Source organism: Dipteris shenzhenensis, chromosome 3, assembly GCF_047967505.1.
Source record: "Dipteris shenzhenensis isolate YYH24624 ecotype China chromosome 3, Dip_SZ_1.0, whole genome shotgun sequence".
NCBI lineage: Eukaryota > Viridiplantae > Streptophyta > Polypodiopsida > Gleicheniales > Dipteridaceae > Dipteris > Dipteris shenzhenensis.
Genome location: NC_141598.1, coordinates 9,771,297 through 9,780,154, shown reverse-complemented (window position 1 = coordinate 9,780,154; position 8,858 = coordinate 9,771,297).

Sequence of the window (8,858 nt, the reverse complement as noted above, 5' to 3'; positions counted from 1 at the left end):
ACTTGATGAGATTGAGCTTGTAACAAAGGCACATAAACATTGGAATCCACTTTCCCCTCTAACTCAACCGTCAAGTGTCTTTGTTTACACTTTTATAGCAAAGGAGCCATTTGACATTAGATTGGCCATTTACCCAATGGTGGGTAAAGTTGCAAAGTTAGCTAGTAGGCAAACCCCCCCCCCATACACACACATACCAACATCTATGAATTATAAATTGACCTGGTTGATTTGAGAATTCAAAATATGTGATGATTAGCAATATGTCTCATGAGTGGTTGCAAGCTAAGGGTGTCCTTTGAATGATGACTCAAAGTGGGCTTGAAGGCAATCCAGTTACAAGACCTTATTGCAAGCTCCTACTATGTGGTGGGCGATCATGCACAGTTTGAATCTCCAAAAGTGTTCCCACTTGTGCGCTTTTTTGGCACTAGAAATTTGATGAATTAAAGTGCAAAAAGTGCACCACCTTATCTTGCATATAGCTTGTATGTGCATTAGGTGCTTTTCATGAAGTTTGAGTCCTTCATCCAAGGACTCATGAGAAGCTCCTAATGTTATTGTTCATAGTTGTTGCTGCTTGTCTAGTTGTGATGGCTAATGTAAGCCTCACGAAGAGGGATGTGTAATAGCCTCATGAAGAGGCATGTAATACAGTTGTAGCAAATGACTCCCACTTGAATTAAGTGACCTCAAATGGAAATTATTATTTGATTACCACTTGTATAAATCATTGAAAACACAATATATATCACAAAGAATCCTTAATATATTTGAACGATGGCATAGATGTATTGGGTTCCCTAAAGACCATTGGAGCTATCAAATATCACATTTTATGAACTAGAGAAGCTCTAAAAATGACAAGATCTATCAAAGGAAAGGATGTGGATACCACATAGCAAAAGTCTGCTACAAGATGAGACTAATATTGACTTGTAATGAGTTATCAAGTCAATTCATAGGTTGGCTTGCGAATGTACTAGGTGCTTAGCAAGGTAATGAAGCTCTAGCTAGACTTTGCTTGATCACATTTACTAGATGAGGCCTTTGTAGTGAGGTTAGTACCTTTATTCTCTACTACTATGTTCTTCTTGTGATGTCATGAGTGGTGAACCAACCAAAAAGTTTATTTAAGACCTTTGTTAATATGCTAAAATCTTCACACGGAAAAAAAATCCATTGCGAAAATCATACTAGATCATGTCAAAAAACACAAAGAACACTAGAGATTACTGACATTCAAAATGCTACTAACAAGCTAGCAACCTATTGCATTATCAACATTTCCCTAAATTAAGACAAGCCATAGAGTCAATTTCTCTGCAAGAAATTTGTAGTAGGGTAAGGTTGGTAAGAGACCCCTAGTGAAGAAATTAGCATGCCTTACTAACCTATATCATATCGCACTAGTCACTTATCAAGACAACAATGAAGTCCATTGAAAGGGTGAAATCAAACTTAATTAGGACCACTACAAACAATTTTGTGACTTCAAATTTAATCTAAAAAAATCTAGACAAGAAAATCACTCATGGACAGACACTCATGCATGAGTTACTTTTAGAATACAGGGAGAATATACAAAAGCTAAGATCACAACAATCGTCAAACTTGAAAAAACAACTTGGACTTACAAAAGGAAACATAATTTAGTACAAATGACAATGGCTTTAACATAAGATAGATCTTTGAAGAAATAGTTAATAGTTGCACTATTAAAAATATTTAAATTTAGTAGGAAGCTCTCTTCTTCTCACTTTTAATGCCATGAAAAATGCATTTCATTTGGTTTCACTATAGTCAAGCAAATATGGAAGCGTTAACTTGCATTTACAAATGCCATCATTTGTAGTGTCATTTTACCAACTAGTTAGTACAAAGTCGAATGCAGTGAGCAATCAAAAACACATTTCCCTAAGAGAAGATTGTCTTAGTTTGAAACACCATCTCTTTCATCCATCTGTTGAAGGAATTAAATTATTGTATAGTATGTTGGCTATTTGAGTATATGTCAACATTTTTCATCGATTGCAATGGAAAAGATTTATACTCAAATAATACATGGGGATACTCTTACATCAACTTACAAAGGATGAAAGAATGCGACCTATATCTGAATGCGCACTTGCTTTTTATGGCCAAATTCTAGGATCTACGTGTATTCAAGCATTCCATTGTTTTTTATCGATTTTAATCTTTAGATTTTGCAAACTTGAGAAGGATGGCACAATGATTGTAAAAAAATTGAATTCAAGAAACATCAAACGCTATTTTTAAAAATTATAGACAACCCAACATAATATATACTAGTTTCGTGTTTTCTTGCTTTGTTCTTCTATTCAAGAAAATGCAAAACAAAAAGAATTCAACTTCTTTAAAAATATTTGCACTTGACTACAATTCTCATCTTACAAAACTCAAGAAATATTTAATTTAACACATTGAAATAAATAACAAACATTCACATAAATTTTGAGAAGCCATAGAATATGACTAAGTCAAGCATTACAAAATACTATTGATCACAGACACAAACGTATATGTAAGTAATGGAGTTGAGCATACCTTGTATACGAGTATGCTATTATTACACCCTTGAAAAGATACCCACATGTTCATTCAAATCTCTTATTGTACAGGTGATGATACATAATTGCCAAATAAAGTTGAAATAAAGGCCTCTTATTTATATAAAAATAATTTTAAAAAATAAAACTACATAATCACCTAAAAAAGAAACAATTTAACAAAACAAAAATCATTCATCTCACCAAAACTTATTAGGAAAAGTTACAAATAATAAAAGGTAGTGCTCTCAACATCGTCGTGTGCTCTCTTGTATAATTTAACGACTAAACCAAACTAAGATCAATTGAACTACAATTAACAAAATTACTCTAACTCTAGTTAGGTCGATTAGGTTTTGTTTCTTGCCTCTCGCTCAGACCCACCCTAGCTCCCAAAAAAGAAAAAAGAACCAACCTAACCACAAATGTAATGTAACCTAACTAGACCGAATTAGTTGGAACTAACTACAATTAGTTTAATTGATTTTAGAAAACTAATCTTAGTCATGTGCTCTCTTGTTTAATGCCTTGGGGGTACACTTAGGATGCCCTTTTAGGTTTTCTCACCTTGTGGGAAAAATCTCTGAAAATGATACCCCAAGGGAATCCTTGGTCATATCTTCCCATGAGAAATCCATATCTCCATCTTTGTCCTGGCAACTGGGCATGATAATCAAGTTATACCCTTCCCATATTCTCCATTATCCTGTAGGGTCGTTAGTGTCCTTATATCATGTGCGAATAGTCAAGCAAGAGCTAGAGAAAGACACATAATAGTCATATAATCAAATTCTAACCAAGCCCATCAATTTTAATTCTCCTTTAATATAAGTTGACGATTGGACTAATTCAAAATATCACATTCACTCAATGACCTAGGACAAACCCAAAGATTGTAAGGGTCCTCAAGGGTGTGTGTGTGTGTGTGTGTGTGTGTGTGTGTGTGTGTGTGTGTGTGTGTGTGTGTGTGTGTGTTGGTGTGTGTGTTGTACTTCTGCATATGTATGTATGTTCTTGCATACAAGTCTATACTTGTATCTGTGTATATGTGTGCACAGCCTATGCATGTCTACCTCTGTGTGTGTGCATGCATGTGTGCGTGCATGTGTGTGTGTGTGTGTGTGTGTGTGTGTGCACATGTGCATGTTTTTGTGTGCATGTATACATGTGTGTATATATGTGGCATACGCAGATGTATGTGTATATGTGTGGTATGTGTGTGTATATGTGTGGAAGACTTGATAACACATTGAAAAGACAAAAGAGCGAAGCTAGACAATGGAATAGGACTAATTGCATTAATGAGAATTTTTGTACAAGTCGATGAAACCCTGTTTATAAAGGAAACCAGCAGTGGGCTGTTTTGTAGAAATGACTTTGTGGAAACTGTAAAGAAGTTGAGCTTGGATAAGTCCTAGCAAGCATCACTTTTATTAAAGAGGGGAGTCTGCCTACCTCTACCACCATCCAACAAGAAAAATGATAAGAACCATATTTTAACTTAATTGGAAAGACAGCTGTCATAAACACCCCTCCCTTGTTATCAGGATCACAATAAAAATAGTTGCTCATGCTACAGACTTATAAAGCTAATTTTTGATATTATGCTTTAAGTGTAAAACTAATCGGGGTGAGTTTAAGGAACAGAAAATAAATGGTTATGTAAGGCGAAAAAACTTAGTGTATTTAGGTGTGTGAATGTAAAGGAGGAGGGGAGAAATAAATGTAATTTTAAGATTTAGAGCATAAGGGAAGGAGAATTTATATGAAAGGGAAGCTTAAAGGAATTTCAAAGGTATTTAAAGAAAAATATTTAAGAATTTTAAAAAAGAGAGAAATGTAAAAATATAATTTTAAAGAAGGAATTTCAAAGAAGGCAAAATTATAAAATTTGGGAAGAATTAGGGAAAATATAAAGGATTTGAAGGAATTAGGAAAAATCCGGAGAAATAGAGAACAATTAGGGGGAAATAGGAAGGAAATTAGGATAATAATTAAGGAAAAAAGGGGGGAAATCGGGAGAATAGCAAAAGGAAAAGGAAAAAATCTAGAAGTAATTAGATGAAAAAAGAAAGATATAGGGAACAATTAGGGGGAAATAGGAAATTAGGATAAAATAAAAGAAATTAGGAAAAAAGGGGAGAGAATTAAGAAATTAGGAAAAATAATTAGTATGGTCAAAAGGAAAAAGGGATAGTAAGTGTGTGTGTGTGTGTGTGTGTGTGTGTGTGTGTATACCCACCTTTGCCCCAGTAGGATACAACACACTAGGTGAGACAATATGTCTTCACCTAGTGTGATGACCTACTATCTAATCGAAGAGAATAAGAACTATTGAGAAGTGCAATTAAAAGTAATGGAATGGAAGAGAAGTACTTGAGTGAGGTAGGTAAACAATATGGAAGAAAATTGGTTTAATAGATATATGGGTATAGTAATATTAGGCAAGTAAAGGAAGTGAACAGTTATGACAATAATCTAGGTTAGAAGAGTTTTATATAAAAAGGAAAAAACTAACAAGGTAAGTGTAAAAAGATAGTATTGCTCAAAAGAGAAATGAAAGGAGTCAAAAGGCCAAAGGCCATGATGACTTAAATGTATTGTTTGGAAGGTGGGAGCCATAATCAGGGGTGAGTTGTTGAAAGTTTTGGATTTGAAGTGTGACATCCGATGAAAAATTCTGCAAGGACAAGAGAAGGATTAGAAAGATTTTTATTAGAAAAAATAAAACAAATAAAGAACAAGTTAAAGAAGGGATTCAAGAAGCCAAAAAGGCCTTAATGACTTAAGTGTACTATGTGCAACCGTCCAAAGTTGCAGGGGAAACAACCTATGTGTGGAAGACTTGATAACACACCTTTGCATAGTGAAAAGACAAAAGAGCGAAGCTAGACAATGGAATAGGACTAATGTCATTAACATAAATTTTTGTACAAGTTGATGAAACCCTAATAAAGGAAACCAACAGTGGGCTATTTTGCAAAAATGACTTTGTGGAAACTGTGAAGAAATTGAGCTTGCACAAGTCCTGGCAAGCATCACTTCTATTGAAGAGAGGAGTCTGCCTACCTGCCACCATCCAACAAGAAAAATGATAAGAACCATATTTTGACTTAGTTGGGAAGATAGCTGTCATAAACACCCCTCCGTTGTTATCGGGATCACAATAAAAATAGTTGATCATGCTACAGACTAATAAAGCTAATTTTTGAAATTATGCTTTCAGTGTAAAACTAATCGGGGTGAGTTTAAGGAACAGTAAATAAATGGTTATGTAAGGCGAAAAAACTTAGTGTATTTAGGTGTGTGAATGTAAAGGAGGAGGGGGGAAATTAAGGATTAGAGAAATAAATGTAATTTTAAGATTTAAAGCATAAGGGAAGGAGAATTTATATGAAAGTGGAGCTTAAAGGAATTTCAAAGGTATTTAAGGAAAAATATTTAAGAATTTTAAAAAAGAGAGAAATTTAAAAAAAAAATTAAGAAGGAATTTCAAAGAAGGCAAATTTAGAAAATTTGGGAAGAATAAGGGAAAATAGAAAGGGTTTGAAGGAATTAGGAAAAATATGGAGAAATAGAGAACAATTAGGGGGAAATAGGAAATTATGATAATAATTAAGGAAAAAAGGGGGGAAATCGGGCGAATAGCAAAAGGAAAACTGAAAAATCTAGAAGAAATTAGAGAAAAAAAGGAAGATATAGGGAACGATATGGGGAAAATAGGAAATTAGGATAAAATAAAAGAAATTAGAAAAAAAGGTAGGGGAATTAAGAAATTAGGAAAAATAATTAGTATGGTCAAAAGGAAAAAGGGATAGTGTTTGTGTGTGTGTGTGTGTGTGATTATTTTCACTTTTCTAGTTTTCGGTTAGCCTCTTGGCTTTTTCTAGGGAGCTACTTGTGTTGTAAACTTTACTTTTGTACTTCATGGTGGGTTTTCACCTCTTTTGAGGTTTACCAGACATAAATATATGGTTTCACTAAAAATTTAAAAAGTGTGTGCGTGTGTTCCATTGGTAGTCCAAGTGTCCATGGATGGTAGTCTCTCAGCCCGTGATATCTGAAAGTCGAAGGATGGTAGTCCAAGAGCCAGTGGTAGTCTAAGAGTCCAAGAGCTTGTGGTGGTAGTTCATGAGTCCCTAATAGTCCAAGAGTCCAAGGGTGGTAATCCAAGCGCTAGTGATAGTGCAAGAGCCCATGGATGGCTCTTCGCATCATTTCCTAAACTCTTCTCCTCCAATATACCACATTAAAAAAAATCCCATTCATTGCTTTTTTTTGTATGTGGTTAAAAGTAAAATAGATTGTAGTGAGGAATAGATGGTAGAGAAAAGTACAGGAGACCTTAAATGCATGAGCACTTATTACATGGAGCAAAAATGTTGGGCCAATATCTCTTGGCCTCCAATAGAGGGTAGAGGGACCAATACTAGGATGAATGATAGAATAGTCGTACCCATCCCCCTATGTTGTCTCGTTGAAGTAATCGTAGTTGCAATATGACATTGTAAAAAGGTGGCCCTCTAAAGTTTTATCTTTATTCCCCTCGAGTTCTCACAACTAGACCAAGCTTTAAAAAAAGGGGGAGCACATGTGCGATGTCCAATTTTGAAAACAACTGACTAATGCCTTACACTTAAGCCATCCTCTTGGAAAGAACCTAGAGTTCTCACACCTAGATGAAGATCAAGCTTTGGAAAAGAGGGGGGAGCGCATGCATGCCCTCCAATTATCCCCTCGAGTTCTCACACCTAGATGGACATTAAGCTTTGAGGAAAGAGGAGGAGCATATGTGCGACCTCCACTTTTGACAACAATTAATTGATACCTTACATCAAAACCCTCTTCTCTAAAAAAACCATGGTGCCTTGAGAATGCCCGCTCTACAATTAGCCCACCCAATACAATATCACAATGCTCGATGAGTACTCCACCCTTCCCTAGGGGAAATGCAAAGCTTCGTTAGTTGAGAAGCTTTAAGCCTATTGAAGGTGATCATTCTCCAAGAGGTCGTTCTTTGTAGTGGCTAGTAGCGTTATTGGTAGCAAGTACGTGTTGCAAGCAAATGCAAGGTCAAATGTTAGGTCATGCCGCACGATAGCCATGATTAACAAATCTAGTTCAAAAATCCACATTAAATATATAGGCATATCAATTCACCTTCCAAGACCTTTTCTAGTCCCTGAAGTCTTTTCACTTGTGGGCCGACCTCCATACATGTAGATCTAATCGATGGGATTGATTTGTTTACAAGTAGCGTGAACGCAGATCACGGCAATGTGATTGACTTGCTTAACTTGACAAGTATGAAACTTGTGAGCCCAAGCCTTTGCTATGTGAGCGTGCTATCGAGAAAATGCTTGCCATCGACTTGAACAACTTTGTTGAAGCATGGGCATTGTATGACACCTTCTAAGTCTTTCACAACGATAGGTTGTTTACCTACAAGAATAGGGCATACAAATGTGCAAGAAGATTGCAATCAAATTTACATAGAAAATGACCAAACTTTAATATTTTCAAACTTGATATTGCAAAGGTGGAGCAAATTGATCCCCTCAAATTCCCAATCGACTTAGCCTCCAAGGTTTTGGCCTAGTAGTTTGAGTGTTGGTCTCCCAACCCTTAGGTCATGGGTCCAAGTCTTGGAGGTTGGGGCATGCAGTCCTAACTTGTGGTTGGGTGCACACGTGTGGTGTGTGAGTGCCACAACTGTGCCAACGGTCCAAGGCGGGGTGCCCTTCGATAGGACCATGGGTGCATGGATGTGGTATGGGTGTGTTCCAAAAAAAAAAACCCCAATTCACTTTGATGCCTTAACATGTTCAAGGTGAAATACTTCACCAAACACAATACTTTTCATCTTCAAGGGGAAATACTTGACAAAAAATAATACTATAGAGCAACTCAAACAATAGGCAATAGTACTTATGGAGTTTCGACTCTCTAATTTTAGACATAGTAGTCCTATTCTCTTACTAACAAAGGTTTTTGTTGGGCTCTTGACCGAATTGATTCTTTTTTTACTCGATTTTAACTTTAAAAGGTTCCTACCATGGTCACCAAAAAATTGTTTCTTTGAAAGTGAGGTGTTTCTAATAATGATGTTTTCAAAACTTTTCTATGTTCAAGTAACTCGGCATTCGCCAAGTCTTCCAAGCAGGTCATTTCTAGTTGCTTTGAGTTGCTTTCACATTTATAGTTCATTTTTTGTAGCCTTGCTTGCATCATGTCCTAGATGTTTTAACATCTAAACTTGATCCTACAAGCTTGATTCTTGAAAATTGA